Below are 19219 nucleotides of genomic sequence, written 5' to 3' on the forward strand. Positions count from 1 at the left end.
AAGAGCAGCGGCAGTCTGATTGGTCACAGCTTCTACCACTCTTGTCAATCTTCGGATCTTCCTACTATTCAAAGCAGCTCCAACAAAGAAAAACAGTCCTAAGTTAAAATCAATATACTGTTGCAAGCTGGTATCAGTTTGATCCACATCATCAATTGATAGAGTACGTTTATATCTATTTACAGTCACATTATTCAACAGTTTTAAATCCTTATGATATGACGCGGGTGCTAGGAATACAGGAGGTAATAGGAATGATACATAGCATACCCCAGACCACCCAGCCGGCAAACAGTAATAACCTTTATTTCCACATACAAAATAGGTATTATGGGACGCTAGGAAGGTACTGTTATTTAACCCGTCGATGTTTAATACGGTCATGCAATCACTGACACCAACAGGGATAAAACCCACACTCTGGACACACAAATCCGCTTGAGCTTGTGCTACTTGGATTACGAATTTGTCCTTCCCCACAGTGTCTCTTGTGTTCGTGAAGATATAGGGAATGGATTCATTGTCCGGTCGGTACTCTTCCCATTCCCAAATTGTCCCATTCGCTTGTGGATACCCATTCTTATCTTGATGGCATTCTCTGTTAAGTCTAAAAAGTAATCGTCCCACTGTCGGTTTCCGAGTGGCAAACAGCAAAGTGTACCATGCTCTACAAGAGCCATTATGAGAGAAAGGAAGTGGTATGAATGGCGTTCCTCCTTTCTTCTGATGGGCTGGCATCATCCCACATATCCAACAGTTCGTAGCATTCGTAGCAACGTGGGTGTGATGCAGCATCTGAATGAAAGTGTTATTCAAATAGGATTGTCGATGCTTCAACTCTTGATATGGCAATGTATAAAAGTAGTGCTCCGCAGGCACTGGAGTCGTCAACACAAGCGTCTTTCGAGCAGGAGTTGCCTCCTCTACAAACCATGTGGTTATCCCAACAATAGCTACTGTTAGCATGAACCCCAACGCACAAAGGATTTTCTTCTTCTCCATGTCAAAAGAAACAATACCCTGATATCTTCCTGAAACTAAAAAGTCTGTCAGAACTCTTCCCCTTGGGCAGCGGTTGATTTCTTCACCAGCGGGCCAAGACGGGTGTCGCTACACTAATGCAGGGCTGATCCCCCCCCCCTTGCCTCATCGGCTCTCCGTTTCACTAACCCAAGGGCCGTTCTGACAGTATGTCCCGGTACTGGAAACCTCACTTCCTTGGTCGCAGATGATATCGCCTTCCTCCAGAAGTCGCGTGGTCCGGAAAGAGCTCCTCAGTGTCATTTGGCTTCGCAGCACGGCCTGTCTCTGCTGCTAGGATTTCTCGTTGATCGGTCAACACGGCAGACTCCACCAATCCGGGCGGTACCTTTCGACAGTGTAAGGAATGGATCCAATTCTTCCTGTTCGAGACTCGCACTGCCGTCCTTGTTGCAAGGAGAACTTGCTCAGGTCCGACCCATCTCGGCTCCAAACTGTTCGTTCTGTCGAAGACCTTCACCATCACATGGTCGCCAGGTCGGAGACCATGTCCTTCGCCGGTAGACCGATCAGGGAGCGCCTCTCGGACCTGTTGATGAATAGAAACCAAATTATCCGTTAACTGTGCCAGATAATCGCTCATCATTACACAAGGTACATCATACACAGCCTTAGGCCTTGGTGGACCCCAAATATTCATTGGTCGTCCAAATACAACTTCATATGGCGTAAGGCCGGTTCGAGAGTGTGGCACCGACCTAATTGACAATAACGCCAGTGGCAGGGCGTCTGGCCAAGTCAAAGATGTTGAAGCTTGGATTTTGGCGATCTTAAGCTTCAGTGTACCATTATACTTCTCGACTAGTCCTGCAGACTGGGGGTGGAATACGGCGTGGAACTTCTGGGTGATGCCTAGGCCCTTCAAGACATATTTTATAACATCCGCCACAAAGTGAGGCCCATTATCACTCCACAGAAGTCTACAGACGCCGTATCGAGGGAAAAACTCTTTCAGCAATAGTTTCGCTGTAGTCATTGCAGTATTGTCTTTCGTAGGGTACGCTTCAACCCATTTGCTGAAAGCGCAGACCACTACTAGAACATACTTCAGATTATTACAGCGCTCCAGTTGGATATAATCCATCTGCAGAACCTCAAAGGGTGCAGTGGGCGTCGCAAATCCTCCTGCTGGAGTTCGAGTGCCTTTCCCTGGGTTATACTTCAGGCAGATCATACAGGTCTGCACCACCCTCTTTGCTGTGCTAGCAATCTCTGGATGCTCCCAGACTTGGGTAAGCAATTTCACAATTGCGGAAGCTCCAACATGTGCTAGCCCATGTGCCATCTGAACCATAGGTTGTACAAAGGCCGTGGGTAATTTCCATCTATCCATCTGCTTATTTCTCCAGCAACCCTCATCATCCAGTTCCCCTTCGCTAGCCCATCGTTCCCGCTCTTTGTCAGAAGCGGTCCTCTGTATTTCTCGCACTTCTTCCTGCGCATCTCGCCATCTTTCCACCTGCGACTTTACTACATACATGGCAGTAGCGCCGGGCTGCATCGCAGTCTCCCGTGCTACTCGGTCTGCTAATGCATTCCCTTCTCCAACTTTATCAACTACTTTCCTATGGGCACTACACTTAACAATGGCAATTTTCTTCGGGTATGTCAATGCGGTTAAGAGATTGTGGACTAACTCCCCATGCATTATCTGTACCCCATGTGACGTTAAGAACCCTCTCTCCTTCCAGAGTAGGCCGAAATCGTGCGCTACTCCGAAGGCATAGCGGCTATCTGTGTAAACATTCACACACAATCCTGTACTGAGCTCACATGCTCGTGTTAAGGCTATCAGTTCCGCTGCTTGAGCTGATTTCTGTAGTATGCGTGCTGTCTCCACTATCGTGTGTAATGTGGTAATTGCATACGCTGCTGAAGTCGTACCATCTGGTAGCTTCAGGCATGATCCGTCTACCCACAACTCTCCATCTACCTCTGAAAAGGGCGTATCCTGGAGATCAATACGACCCTTTGTTTGTTCCTCAGTCACAAGAATACAATCATGCGCTTTCTGCGCCTCAGACTGGGTCTCGGGGTATGGCAACAATGTGGCCGGGTTTAATGTCACGCACCTTTTCAACGTAATATGAGGAGCCAAAAGCGTCAGCTCATATCCCGTTAAACGGGCACTGGTCAAATGCTGCGTCTTTGTTTGATTAAGCAGGGCATCCACAGCATGGGGAACTAACACCAACAATTTATGGGACAACACAATTCCTTCACTTTGGCGTATTGACACAGCTGTCGCCGCTACCGAGCGAAAACACCCTGGTAATGCTCGGGCGACAGGATCAAGCACAGCCGAAAAGTATGCACAAGGGCGCTGCTTGTCGCCGTGCATCTGTACTAAGACTGACAATGCACATCCATGTTTCTCATGCACATACAACGAAAAGGGTTTTGCATAATCAGGGGTCCCTAACACTGGTGCTGAACAAAGGGCCTGTCTCAATTGCTGAAACGCAGCATCACACTCATCTGACCAGGGGATCGGAATGGGCGTGTCTTTTGTCAAAAGAGCTAGTAATGGCTTAGCTATGTGTGAAAACCCCAATATCCACTGTCTACAAAAAGAAACAAGACCCAAAAATGCACGCACATCCTTCTGAGTGGATGGTCTCGGTGTGTCCAAAATTACTTGGATACGATCTGGTGTGAGTGCACGCCCCTCCTTAGACAAAAGGTGACCTAAATAAGTCACCTTTGGTCTACAGAATTGCAATTTCTTCCTAGAGACCTTGTGATTGTGGGATGCTAAAAAGGAAAGTAAGGATAACGTGCTTTTCTCACACAACTCCAGGGTGTCAGCCGCCAACAGGATGTCATCGACATATTGAATGAGGGCGACCCCCTCGAGTAAAACAAAGGAATCCAACTGTCGTTTCAGAGCCTGACTGTAAATACTAGGGCTTTCTGTATAGCCTTGGGGAATTCTACAAAAACGATAAGATCTATTATTTAATGTGAACCCAAAAAGAAATCGGCTATCAGGGTGAATGGGAATGGAAAAGAAGGCATTCTTCAAATCAATCACTGAAAACATGGTCGCCGTAGGCGGGACCAAGGTAAGCAACGTCGTGATATCAGAAACCACCGGGTACTGAGGTATCACGATCTTGTTTACCTCCCTCAAATCAATTATGAACCGATAGACCTTTGCATCCGTGTCCTTTTTCAAAATTGGGAGAATCGGACTGTTACAGATATTATAGGGAACTTCTTCCACCACCCCTACTGCTATCAAGTCTTGCACAATCTGTATGAGAGCCTCCTCGCCCTCCTGGGAAATACGATACTGCGGGAGGCGTGGGAGCACCGCCCCCTCCTGGACACTAATGTGGACCGGAGGAATCACCATTTGTCCCACATCTGTGTCCGAAGTCGCCCATAAAGCTCGGGGGAGGGTAGCCAACAATGCATCCTCTGATATCGTACACATCTTCCCAGACCGGGGGTAGTTGTCATTCAAGATCACCCTCACACCCTCAGGGGAGCAGCGGATTGTAGCCCTAAAGTACTTTAACATATCAAGGCCCATAATGTTATCCGGTGTATACGGAGCAAGCAAAAACGGACAGGGCGCAGAAAAAGAATCAATCTTAAATGTAAGGGGCTGTGAAAGAGGGCTTCGGGAGAGTGTACCGTCAAACCCTACCGATGTAACTATTGAGCCGGATGGGGAGCCCCCGGAACCAAGTACCTAGACAATGCACTACGTGTCGCTCCTGTATCCACTAGGAACTGATCAGTAGAACCTAAAACCTCAGCCGATACATAAGGACCCGTCTGATCGACCGGCACCTCAACTGATTCGGACCCCCATCCAACGCATTCCTATGCATGCTGAGAATCATGATATCCCGATTGATCGATGTCCGATACATGATACTGGTGCTGGCGATCAAAAACATTTGAGCCATCTCGGTGCCGCCCGGCAGTATCGGAACGGACATTATCGTTAGAATTCCCTCTAAAGGTCGAGAAGCCCCCTCTACCTCTCGGGCCACCCGGAGTGTGCCCCTGACGCGAAGCACGCAACGCTGGGCAATCCCTGGCCCAATGGCCCAACTGTTTGCAGTACGCACACTGGTTCCTATTCAAATCAGATCGGCCCGAAGGGGGACCATAAGATCCGCCCCTTCCTCTATTATTATTACCCCGTCGGGGCGGGCCATATACTTGTGCTAACATCACCTTGGTTTTGAGATCTTTCGATTTCTTCTCCTCCTGGCCCTGCGCCTCGTGCTCCTGACGCTCATAATACTGAGCGATGGTCAGAAGGGCCGTCGGTGTCGCGGAGGACCAAGAACTTTCACTCGCTTTTAACCGGGCCGCAACTGCCGGTAGCAGATTAGCCACATATTTGTCCGCGAAAAGGTGGCGGCCCGTGTCGTCAGTAAGCGACTGGCCACTAAAATCATGAAACGTCTCCTCAAAACGCGTAAAGAAGTCCGCAACTGACTCGTCAACTTTCTGCTTACATGCAGTTAACATATTCCAGTCAATCTTTTTAGGGGGGATAATCGTCTTCAACTTAGCCACAATAGCCGCAGGGAGATCTAAAATATTCTGGGGTGGTTTCTGTGCGGGCTTCCGTTCCCTATCCTCATCCTCAAGGTCAGACCACCGGGCCTTGAAGGCAACCGCATCATCTACCTTTCGGATAGAGCGCCACGTATCCGGCGGTAGGATAAGGCCAAAGAACAGGTCTATATCCGCTAAGGTCATAATGCAAGAATTCAAGGCCCCCCTCGACTTCTTCATAGAAGGCCGCTGGATTCTTGCGGGGGTCAGGCAACGCATTCTTTAGTGCCATAACATCGGCCCTATGCCATGGAGTGTAAACCCAATTATATACGAAATATCCCCTTGCATCGGCGGAGTTAATATCCGAGCTAGTCCCTGCTCCCTTAGGAGGAACATACAAAGGCGCCGCCTCTCGCATTGGTTTAGCATGCACTATGTCATCCTTATCTGACTGGGAGGCGGATGGGTGGCCCCCTGCTGCAGACGAATCCGACTGCTTCTCCTCCTCCGTTTGTTGACGTGCTTTCTCTCGAAGGGCCAGCACCTCGTCCCGCAAGGCGAACAGCCGCCGAGCCGCCTCAGGAGAAAAAGCACCGTTACGTATTGCTCTAGCGTCCGAAGACACTTCGTCAGGCTCAAGAACATGAGAATATTTTCGGAAAGCAGTAATCACTTCCTCCGCGAAATGACCCAGGAAATACACTTTATCTCTCTCCTGCCACTGCCCCCAAGTCTGAAACAAGTCCTCCATAGATACCTTGCCTTTAAGCGCACGGAAGGAAAGTGTCCGAAGCTCAGCCATTTGCTCGGCCGACAGCATGGACCGTGTGTCTACCTTACCCGAAACCGGGTCAGAATCTTGCGGCCGTGGAGCAGATGCGCCAACATAAGGGGGCGGAGAGCGATCTAGCAAATAAAAATCATCATCAGAATTATTAAGGACAGGATAAAGTGGCTGACGAACAACATATTGACCCGAAACCTGTAGCCTACGCTCTTTCTCTTGTCTGTCCGTGTGCTCTTTGTCCTCCCGACGCTTCGCTTCCTGCACTCGCACATGATCATTCTTCCGTTGTTCTTTATCAAACAGCGCTTTCTCACGCTTCTCTCGCTCACGCACTTCCTTCACCCATAATCGCACACATTCAAACATATCCTGACGAGCACGCCGCTTACACATACACTGTTCCACATACTCAATCTTACGTATATCAAACGATCCATACAAAGGCCATCGCAACTCAGGATCCTTCCTTGTGTATTTCCTCCATAGCGTGCTGTACATTATGGAAGAAAGACCATGCTTCACATACATATCCCTATTAGGAGTCCCCTCTGGGGGAGCTGGAGCAGATTCCTCGAGGTTCAACCGGTTTCCAAAACAGCAGCACCACTTACGGAGTGCGCTAAAAGCAGGCATGCTAGGAATAATGCAAAATATGCAATATTATAAAGAAAATGGCACTTAATCGTTGCGCCGTTCAGAGTTAACACAGCTCCTGGAGAAATTTCTCCACATTACCTGCCTATATGTGTTGCAACGCATATATTTTCACAAAGACAAATTCAAAATATGACTAGTCATCATCAATCAAAACTCAGATAGCCGACCCAGGCTTCAAAACTCGGAGCAAGTACCGTACAACGGTTCTTACCAATCAAGAGTCCAGGTTCCAACTGCCAAGCTCCACAATCGCCCAAACGGCTCTCACGGCAGGACCGACAGAAGAGGTCTCAGTCGATGACCGGCGCCACCCAGACGGTCAGCTCGGAAGGGAAGGAAGAAAAACCTCGGGATGCCAGGGCTAAGACGCCGCTGGCAGTGATCACGTCCCCGGCCAAACTCCTCACCTTCGTCGCGACCAGTCCTTCGAGCATCCGAGTCGCCGATGAGCCCCACGTGACGGGCGCCAATTGATGTGTACAGGCCCCAGCTAGGCCCGCAAGAACAAGGGTTCGCTCTCCTGTAACGGAATCTATAAGGAAGTTGGCACGGAAACTGCAAAGTACAAAGACAACGTTTATTAACCCTTAAGGGTGGTCCTACAATCCACACAATACTCTTCAGTATTGCCTGGAGTAGCACACAGAACATTCGTACACAGTCCCCTTTTATACACAACAGAGGGGCTCATAGTGGGTGGATACAACGTAAGGCCGAAGAACATTACCATTTATGGTCATTCTCGATACTGAATCAATACATGGGCGGAGCCAACACGCTCCTTGAGCCCGCGAAACACATGGTCAAGCAAGGCTAATTATAACAGATGTGGTCAAGTCTGGGCATGCGCCAGATGGACAAGAGGGAGCTATTTATAAACTGTTGCTAGGCAGATTACAAGAGCAACTAACACAGAGGTCGGACTCTCCTCGTGACGAACACGTGGCAGCATGTCAATACAAAATGGAGTCCGGACTTCGGTCAACATAACGAAGAAAACATGATCGCAAGGGAAAGCATTAATGTTTTCAGTAAATGCTTAATCACATTCTGCCTTAATTTACAACATTAGACTGTCTAGGACCAAAATAAAATTCAAAACCTATCATTCTTACCATTCTTTGAAACTAGTCTATACATTCAAAGGACATCAACGTCAAATCTCTTATTTAGTCGAAAGACAGGGGAATGCGGAGACGATGGCCTGTGTCCATTGTATAGTAATATACTGTCCTATAATTTTGTACAACACAAGCTACATTTTTGTTATCTTTTGTGTAGACTGATTTAAACATCTTCTTGCATCTATAACTCAATCTTACTTCTGCAAAAAATGTATTTGTGGTCAGAATTCCTAAATCCTGATTCACAGAAGCTATTTCTGAATGTATTCCACTCATGATTGCTGAAAATCTGCCCCTTTAGCAGATGTTCTGAAGTTGTATGAGCAGGAGTAAGAATGTGAGTGTTCAAAGGAGAGTAAGTACTAAGAATGGAGTGAGCACCCAAAAAGCCATAATGGTGTGGGTATTCACAGACATCATCAAAGGCTTTCACGCCCAGGGCCAGATTTACACAAATTTGATGCAAGGGGGCGCAATAACCAAAGTTGCTGCACTGTGTTGCACCAACGGAAACGAGCAGAATAGTACCATTGCCTTTAAGATATGGTGCTGTTTTTTTTCCCCTCGTGCTGCAATTGCACACTTTTGACTGCACTGCACCACACACACCCGTGCGCCACAGTGAATGGGTGTGTGCCTTATGCCTAGCACAGATTTTGGTCTGAAAGAGTCCCCATCCCGTAAAAAATACAATGATCAGGCATAGTTTAAAACCTTTATGTAGTTTGTATGTGTGCTGTACATTACAGCACACACGCAAAGTTGAAAATGTTTGGAGGAAAAAAACCTTTTCTCCAACATTACGTTTTTGGCTCAAAGCCATGTCTAACGTTTTTGTAGATCGGACATTTCGTGAAAAACCGGGGTGATACATGTGTGTGTTCCCATGCCATGTCTCCCTGAAGGAAAGTAAAGGAAAGTAGATCAAAGTAGTGCAAAGCACTATTTTTTGTTAATTTAGGCTACTTTCCAGTGCAAATTAGGTTTTGCGTCGGTAAGTAAATCCCAGTTGAAATGTTTGCGCTTTATTGTGTCAGATTGTGAGACACTACACCAGTGCACAGGCTGAAGAAATCTGACCCTCAGTTTGTGCACCTAACGTTTCTGAAAACTGCATTCTAAAATGAGCTTGCAAATTGGGTATAAAAATCTAACAAATACACTCATATTTTCACGGAAAACACAAACTGGAGAAATATTTTCGATTGTAAAACATTGAAAATAGTTAAGAGTGCAAATGCACATTCCCACCACACACACACACCCTTAGACACATCTTACACCAGACATTCCTTAGGTGTATGCCTGGGCAGAATTTTGACCACGCCGGAGTAATCAGAAAAATGTTGGTAATTGTGCGTTACTCTTTGAAGCAGAATTACTGATAAGTAAGTGATTATTCCTGCTTGCATAATTGAGTAATATGGGCGAAAAAAAAAACTACTGTGAGAGCACACTTAGCGAACACGAGTGGCTGCTCGGTATTCATGTTCTGTTGCAGTTATGTATTTTCAAAACAAGGGAGCCCCACAATTTACAAGAACCTGGGGTAATAGATAGTGATGATAAAATAATGGTTCATTGAGGCTAATAGGACTCTGGAATGTTTTTAGGGAAAAGCACAATAGGTCCTATATATTTTCTTCGGGACCCAGCTGTACCCAGTATATCAAAGGCAAGTATAAAGCATGGCAATTTTTAACATTGTAATGCAATTAATTTATTCATTGCAGAGTATCATCTTATTTTTTTATCTTTTTTTGTATAATCATGATCCAGTGCTCTCAAAAACAGAGAAAAAACGTGCTCAAGTGAGTGAAAGATATTAAAACATGCTTCCAGTAAAACAACAAGACACTGAACTCCTTAGGATAATTTTATATAATAAAATAAGGAGTTAGGTTGTTCATCAGGGCAAGTGTGTGAGCACCAAGTATTTAGGGGATGGCGGTCCCTTCGTGTAGCAGATTTCCAGTCGTGAAAACCACATTTTTATCAACTAAGTTTCATGGTGCCCATGCGTGCTGTTATAACAAAAACAATGTCTCAACTGGAAAATATTTAAAAACAAGACAATTGAAAACAGTGATATAAATCACAATCGGGAAGGGGAACAAAAGGAGGGAGACCACAACGTAATAGTAGGGTGAAGTGAAATAAACTATAATTTCGTAAGTAGTTAAGAGGCACTACAGTACATGATTATATAATGACCATAACACACAGGGTGAGCACTGGGCGTGTTAGTGAGAGTGGGCGGCGCAGTGACACAAAGGTGCGAAGAACAGCGTGAACGGCGATAACAAAGTAAGGATATAGTGGTCAAAATTGCAAGTTATATACAGTGTTTATGTACAAGAAATAGCCATTAACAGAATAGAATAAGAACCAACTAATTTGAGTACTGAGAAAACGCCCACGACTAGTTCCATCCTGTAACGCGATCACTAGCACGCCGGGCACCATGAGACTGAGTTGTTAAAAATATGGTTTTCACGACAGGAACTCTGCTACACTTGCTATACTTGCCTTTGATATACTGTGTACAGTTGGGTCCCAAAGAAAATAGATAGGTCCAATTGCGTTTTTCCCTAAAAACATGCTCGAGACCTATTGGCCTCAATGAAGCACTGTTGCATCTAGAGCCATTTCTTAGCACGAAGTATATACTCACGTCATTTTGGTTGCAAGGATGCATTTTGCAGGAAATAGAGCTAAATGCCGATAGTGATTTCGGGGAACATCCTACCCCACGAGCTCATTCAGAAATAGCGCTAAAAGCAGAAGAACTTTTCTTTCGTAATTCAAGTGTAATCTTGCAGAATTCTTATTTCTGTGTTATTCAGCTATACTGAATTACGTGAGTTACACCCACCCCTACTTAGGAGTAACCCTAGTTTTGTAGAGGGGTTTCTCCCTCTCTTCTTCATTTTACATAGCTAGCTAGGCAGACTTCTTGGGATTATAGTAAATAAGCAAAAATTCTATAACTCTACGCAAACTGAAGACATAGGTTTCCAAGACCTAAATGAATGAATTGCATTTGAATCAGGCCCACAGTATTCACAGTGTATAAACCACTCAAAAGCATGTTACAATCCTAATAGCACTGGCAATACCAATTAGTGGCCTTGACTGTAACATTTCAGAAACAATGGTTAGCAATAGTTAACTGTTAATTGCAGAAACCAAACACACCACAAGAAAACTATATGAAGTATTTAAAGCAATGCATCTAAAATAAGAAACATGCCACTGCCTATAACATCATATTTGTTAGTTATCGCGCTTAGAAACAGCAGCAGTACCACTGCCTAATTTGACCCAGTAATTTCTGGTGCTCAGCACCGGCACTTAATTCTCAACACCGGCGCTTGTGACAGTCTGCCATAAGGTGGTGCTGAAGGGCTAATTTAGAGATGACCACAACAACAGTTAATTAATAATTCAATATACAATAAAAATGACTATTACCTGCTGCCCAAGCCTATATTTGGGGGTCTGGAATAGTCCAAATTGCCACACTTGTATGTGATGGCTAGTAGTTGTGTTATAACTTTCATTGGCAGCATGGCAGGGGCAATTGGCGGTGCAAGCTGCAGTGGCCTCCTGACGAGAGTCCTGGCACTTATATTTTTACAAATGAAGCACTGAGCAGTACACTATGTACCACTGCCTCAAACAACAACTTGTATTATTATTATGCTGTCTGTGGATTAAGTTTACATTACATCATAACTGATGCTAAAAATATGCTCAACCAGCCATTTTCATTTTGGGCAGCAGAGAGATTTTATGCACGTTAGAGGATACGTGCTGTCCCGCCACTTATAATGGTTACCAGGCACATGTTGTCAAAATAATCATTCAAACTTACTAAAAGCAACAAATGAAAAGCAAAACATTAAAATGATTAGCAATGCAACACTTTCCCACTTACCTATAATTTGCAAAGAAACACACTGCAGACAATTACTTGACCACTTCCAGGAAAATAGCACAATCATTTCCTTTCCAACTGTGCCACAACAAAAGATGAACAAAATAAAAGACCACTACTGATGAGGTAAGTGCATCCTCTTGCCTCAATCCTTACGTTCATGTGCATAGGCAAAATGTTATCACTGAACATAGTTGACAGTGTAAGTAACACATGCCTGTCCGGTGGGCTGATCAAGGAAAAGACTGTCACCCCTAGAAAAGCCAATAGTTAAAGAGGGCTGGCCCACTCCCTTGCTGTATGTATGCTTTCCTGTGGGCTGTTCAAACATAACATTGAAATGTCAACTAACCAATAGCTAAAGATGACTGACCAAAACCCCCTTTATTATAAGTAATAATTACTTTTAATATGATGTATTATTTTTCATGAGTAAACTAGCCTAGTGAAAAAGCTTATTTCTAAACATGATTCTCTTCATGATTTGCAGATGCAGAAATTTAAAAAATCCTTTCTGCTTTTGTTTTTTAGATTGTATTAAAGAATCAGTGGTTCCCACAATAATAGGAGCTAGGACAATATTTACTGTTAAAACACAAATAAAGTGGCATACAAATTGTGGTATGGATGGTCGTACCCAAAAATTGCATTAATTTTTTTTCACAAGCAAACTCAATATTCTATGAAAGAGATGGCAGTGAATAACATTGCTATAACCAATCAACAGTGTTTGAACAAATTCAGTAATCCTAACATCACCCTAATAAGGAAACGTGTCAAAAGTAGCTCTACGCCCCACAGAGAGCCCTAATCTACAAATGCTAACACAGTACACATAGATTGTTAAACTCTTAAATGAAAAAGCTGAAGTTCATCACATTGAATTGTCTGGGTGTAGTATTCACAATACTGAGTATCTTAGATTCCTACTCAGCCTCAAAATGTACAGTGCTGTAGGGTGAGTCATGAACATCTAAGATCTACTAACCCTTTTATAATTTTCAACTAAAAACTGAGTATTTAGGGTCTAATTTAGTATTTGGCCAAAATGACAAATTATTTAATTTCATAAGGAGGGGCTACATTCGGAGGAGAATCTATCAAGTGAGATTTCTCCAGTATAGGGAAACAATGCTGGTTTCTCCTCCACATTTAGCAATTTCCATTTACGGTCATTCAAAGACATTTCTGCATCTGCATTGTATACAATATACAATTGCACATGTGAAAATCCCTTGCATAGAAGCAGTTGAACTTCCTAACTTAGGGCCTGATGAAGAGTTTGGCGGTGTCAGTTTACTCCATCAAAATTGCAAAGGAAAACACCTTCACCTTTCGAAGGGACCTTTGCCCTTTAAATTTAGAGTTGCCCGCCAGGCCTGTGAATTACTCTCTACATTGACAGGAACTGCTGTCATGGAGATTTTTGTCAATGTAGGGAAAGTGTGACGGATTTAACAGTCAGCCATGACAGCCGGCTATCAAACTTTAAAAAAGTTTTTTGTTTTTCAAAAATAAACTCCCAAAGCAGGAGTTTGTTTTTGAAAAACAAGCAACCAATGGCCCCCACACCCTGGGAGTTTTCTCCATGGGTTTGAGAGTCATTACTGCTTTTTTCATTTTCCTTACCGCCATGGCCAGACTGGGAACAGCAAACAGCCCAGGCAATGTGCTCGACCGGCCCCGGTGGCACTGGGTGCTAGTGAAAAGCACCGCTCCTGCTGCACCGCTCCCGTTTTTATTACAGGGGGCCAATAATGCAGCACTGCTGGAAAACCGGCCCCCACCCTTCCGTCCCACCAGAAAAATGCCCAGTGCCCGCTACAGCCAGTCCGGCCCTGCTGACCACCAGGTTATCCTGGAGGTGACAGACAGAAAAAAAATCTTTACATCATCCACACTAAATAAGGCAGACAGTGTGAAGACGTTCCTGCGATGGCCCCTACTCTGTTGGCCTGTCGGAGGAAGTTTCCATTGACGGGACCAACAGGGGTTCTGTCAACATAATACTTATTATCCACCTGACTCTAAATAAGGTGGGTGGACCAAGGATTTGGCCGTCAGGATATTCAGTCACATTTGTAACTGAGTGCCCTGTAACCAAACTCTAAATTAGGTCCTACTTTCCGATATAGAAGTGCCTTCTCCAGACCAAACCCCCGCCTTTTTTTTTATGCTGTTCCCAGCCTAGAGCATCCATATCCCACACCTTGTACTACATTTACTCTCACCAAAATCTCCCTTTGAGTAAATCTTTTTATCAATGCACAAACTTAACTTACATACACACAAATAGCTTTGAGAATCCCCTAAAAAACAAAGGCCCTTTTCCGACCGCACAACTTTTGATCTACCCTAATTCACTAAAGAGTAAAGTCTAGTGTTGCACACTTCTGTTGTCTGCCCCTCTACTGTCATTAACAATGTGATCTGTAAGCTCACAGCTGCTGCACTACCTACTAACTGGCCAGAGGCTAGTTTGCTAGAGCTGTCTTTTTATGCTTCTATCTAGATACAAATGGGTTCGATGAAAGGTCGAGCTGTGCTGTTTGTAACTCATCCTGTCTCTTCACCTCAAGCAGGGCTTTTGAAGAATCAGCAAAAGACTTGCCACTCAAACATGACACTGTATTAGCCTTCATAATTGCTCTTAGAGACGTTTTCAGTCATGAGTTAAATGGGCTCAGGCAAAGGGCCCCAGCCCTTCTGGGGCCCGCTGATAGAGCCAGCGCTGATCTGCAGAGAGTCTTGCCCTGATGACCTTGAATCATTCTTAAACAAATTGTTTTCAATAACGTGTTCCTTTCATTTATTTTTAATGTGGGTGATGTGTGAAAGTTGATTGCAGACATTTTGCAGAGAAATGTTGAGTTTATGTTTCATGCGACATCCATGTTTCTTTTACATCAAATCAGGAACCTCACATACAAGAAATGAGAGGGCGTCACAGAGATTATTTGCAGTAATGTTAGTGAGCTGCTGCTGTGTTACAATATTGAAAACACACATCACTGTCACTAAATATTAGATGGAAACACATTCAGAATTTGGACGAGCGTGCCTGTGCATTGCCAGTGTTCTAGCCAAAGAGGGCATGAAGGAGCTGAAACTGGATCAAAAAGTCAAAGCTGTTCCGAACAGGGGCCCCCAAAATACGTTTGGCCCAGGGCCCCCAAAATCCTTAAGATGTCCCTGGTTGCTCTCCATTTGATCTGCTTCTCTCTATCCCACCCTGCCTGCAAGGTCCCTTGAAGCAACCACTTGGTAGTGCTAGCGCTATACAAACACAATAAAAAGTAATTAAAATAAAATTAATCATGGCTTAAGCTTTTAAAAAAAACAAAAGTAAACCTTAGGTTTTTACCTTTGTTTGTGAATGTATGAATTGTTAGCATTCATATAGGTTTCTAAGACTACTTCTGTAAGGCTACAACAGATGCAGTTTTTCATGTGTACTCCTGGAATCTAAATAAATTCCTATTTAGGGACTGACATGCAAAAGGCATTTCCGCCCTCAGGTTAATTGTATGTGGTGTACAATTGTGCATGTGAAAGGCTTTACAAAGAAGAAATTGCGCTCTGTAACTTTATTTTTATTATATAATCAAGAATATTTTTGGGGTTATCCTTTCACATTCGTACCTTGCAGAGAAGTGTACTCTTGAATTTTACAAGTCTAAACCCCCAACCGTGTAAAGGATGGCAAACCTGCTGAATGGGTCCAAACAGGTTCGTTTCTGGGTGTGCCTAAGGTTTTAGGGAATTTCTACCCTTGGACGCCCATTCTCTGTCCTTTGTAGAAAATGTACTCACGCAATACCAACTGTTAGTAAATATTTTTGTCTGTGTAAACTCATAAGCTCAACTTACACGTGCAAATAATTTTGAGAATAGAGCTCCGCCTGTACGGTGAACTGCTACCTGTCTGTGCTTGGTTTATGTTTTAAGATGCGTCTAGGTAAAAGGATGAATGCATCAATAAATATGAATGCTGGACTATATAGCTCACAATTCACATAGACTAAGCATGCATTGTAAAATCTCACCTTTCCTACTACACGTGTGTTACAGACAAAGACAAAAATCAGAAAATGGATAGCTTGCAATATGTGATACTAATTTCGCAGAAAAAGCAGAAAGCAAAGGTTTAAAAGCACCATCCCTCTGTGTGATTTTAATTTACTAATGTTATAATGTCAACCATTTAAATAGAGATCACACCCTGAATTGTCTATTGATGCGGAAACAATAATGGTTATTGTTGCCCGGCTCAATAGTACTCATTTTTCCAACTCTGGCAAGATGAAAGGCTGAGTCAGCACTTCAAGATTTCAAGTCTTCATCTGGCTGGTTATGCACAAGTCTCCTTTGGCGGCGCTCAGAGCAGTGTGTTGTTTTACCATCTTATCAAGCAATGTAAGCACGTTTGAATTTCGCAGACTGGTGACATCTATCAAGTAAGAAATCGAATCCATATTTTTTTCTTCTTTACCTCTTAGTTTTTGTATTCTTGTCGTTATAATAGCAACAGAAAGCCGAAAGTACCAGCATGTAAAGATGCAGAACCTAGTTTAGTAAAGATAAAAATAATGTACAGTTAGGGTGACCACCACCCTCTAGCTCATTACAGACACTATTTCCAGTCTTGGACTTGTTAGCCTAATGCACTCTGGGGGGCAGATTTACAAGCCCCTTGCATCATCTTTACAACACCGTTGCGTCACTTCTGTGACGCTCCGGCATCGTAAACCATGCGCCTCTATGCGACAGATTTACAACTTGACGCATCTAGTGAGATGCGTCACGTTGTAAAGCCCTGCGCTACATTATATCTGCGTCAGGTATAATGTATGCAGGGTGGGCGTTCCATCGCATGGAAGCCCCGTAAAAGTGACGCAGTGAAATCTACAAGATTTCACTGAGTCACTTTTACGTCCATGCTGCGTCAAAACCTTATGACTGCTTGTAGCAGGCGTAAGGAGTGATGCAGCATTGCAGTATAGGATGCCCCTGAGCAGTGCAGGAGTTGCGTCGTACTTGCGACATGGCTCCAGCACTGCGTCACCTATACACTGACAGATGCCTCACGCATCTGTTTCTCCTTGCGCCACGGTACGCCGCATTGTAAATGCGGCGCATCCGTGTTGGTGCAAGGGGTTCCTAACGTCACGCAAAATAACTGGCGCATCCCTGCTGATCTGCAGGGATGCGCCAGTTATTGTAAATCTGCCCCTGGGTGTAGTAGTCTTGTTATAGTTCAAATTAACTGATTAGACCAGGCTTCTCCAACAAGGGGCTCCCCAGCTACCTGTAAGTACATTTCCTATGTGCAACCTAGCCTATTCAGTTAGAAGATTTTGCTTGGTTGAATAAATATATGTGCACCTAAATTGAGAGGTGTATTAGAAATTAAAATGTATTTATTTTTAGAATTTATAAGCTATTTAGAGACTAAAGGCTATTTTTTTAAAATATAGTTAAACATATGTAAATGATAAATTATGCGTCACTGGGGAGACTTATTCCTAACACACTTTGGTGTCAAGGACACTTCAGCTGTGTAGAGGCACTCCAATTTGACAAAGCCTCTTTTACCTTACTTCTTGCAACCCTTGAGTGACCACTGATAGTAGCCTGGAAAATGGTGGCCACTAATGTAACCTTGGCTGATGCAGCTACTATTACAACATTGATAATGTCAGTAGTTCGGGATGATTTTCATTGAACATAAGTAGCTCTTATTACAGATATGGTTGGACACCTAGAGAAATATGCCATACCTGAAATCAATGTTTTGTAGGTGAAAAGATCCCCGTAGCAGAAAATGTCCTTAGTAACCTAGAATGAGGCCGTCACCCTATGAACTGTATAGATGGAACGTTTTCAGACAAGTAAGTATGTTTGTGGATTTATAACGTGCAAACCTAGCTGGTGACATCAAATAATTACACAATTACATTTTGCATATGTACATTTTTGCACAGGAATATTAAGTAATTTTTCCAGTATAACACAGCGAATAATCAGGTACCGAGACCGGGATTCGGTCTCAGGTCCGCAGACTGACAGTCTTAACTACTAGACCATTATAACACAACATAAAAAAATAATATTACACAGCTCTGAATAAATGCAAAATAGTTAGAATTTAGAATGTAACTTTTTTAATACTAACACATGTCTACTTAGAATAAAATATCTTCCGATTTTGACCACTCGATTGCGTTCCCAAGTTTGAATTTTTTTGTTCCTAGTGCCCATCCTGTAGCTAAAAGTTGTCCCTTCATATCAAGCAGACCAACAGGTCAGCTTTTTTTATGTACTTCACGTAGAAAACGTGCCGTTCGCCTTACCTCTGGTAGCCAGTTTAATGCCATATACCCAGCTGCCCCGACATCGCCAGCAACGTCTTCCGAAGCAAGGAATAGTTCAAAGCGGTCGCCGAAGATTAGCGCCCATATAGAAGGGCGGACTTGTGTCTTCTGTTTCCTCCGCCGTCTGCGGAAGTGGCGCGTGTGGTCTCGCCCTCAGCCGGTTGTGCAAAGAGAAGCCGAGATAAGGGAACCGAGCCCTTCTGAAAGGGCTCACGCGCTGCCCGGAGTCAGCTGGATGGAAGGCTTTGCCTCACTCAGGGTGTCCGCGTGCGCTCAGTCCTGCTGTAACAGATGGAACGCTTTGCCTCAGGGTGTCCGCGTGCGCTCAGTCCTGCTGTAACAGATGGAACGCTTGGCCTCAGGGTGTCCGCGCGCGCTCTGCCACTAAGTGGCAAAGGTTGTATGTTATCCGGTGGGCAAGCATCTCTCTTGAATGTCGAGCTCTGTCTAACCGCGAAACGTCTACAGGCCTGTAACAAACCAACAGCAGTGACTGTAATGTGCCCCCAAGCCAGACAGGAAGATCTGCAAAGCCTTTATTGGCTGCCTTCCAGTGCTTAAAATGGGCAGGTACTGTGTCCGGTACTGAGTACCTGCACTTTAATTTGAGAGGGAGAGTACCTGCAATTCCGAGGCCTGGTGCATTACATTTAAGGTGGGAGTACCGACACTTCTAAGGAGCAAACAGGTCCTCTAAATAGGGAGTACCTGCACTTCAGTATCCATTTAAAGCATGTTCTGCCCCTGATTGCCCCCCCCCCCCCCCAAG

At 44.2% G+C, this 19219-nt stretch overlaps 1 protein-coding gene across 1 annotated transcript in view; it reads right to left on the reverse strand.

Moving 5' to 3' along the window:
- Positions 1-18564, reverse strand: part of LOC146785103 (uncharacterized) — a 237101-nt gene extending 218537 nt beyond the window's left edge. The window contains exon 1 of the mRNA XM_085636104.1: positions 18430-18564. The gene's annotated coding sequence lies outside the window, so the exon portion shown is untranslated. The remainder of the gene's footprint in view (positions 1-18429) is intronic.
- Positions 18565-19219: the final 655 nt, after the last annotated feature.

This window comes from Triturus cristatus, chromosome 11 (assembly GCF_964204655.1).
Source record: "Triturus cristatus chromosome 11, aTriCri1.1, whole genome shotgun sequence".
NCBI lineage: Eukaryota > Metazoa > Chordata > Amphibia > Caudata > Salamandridae > Triturus > Triturus cristatus.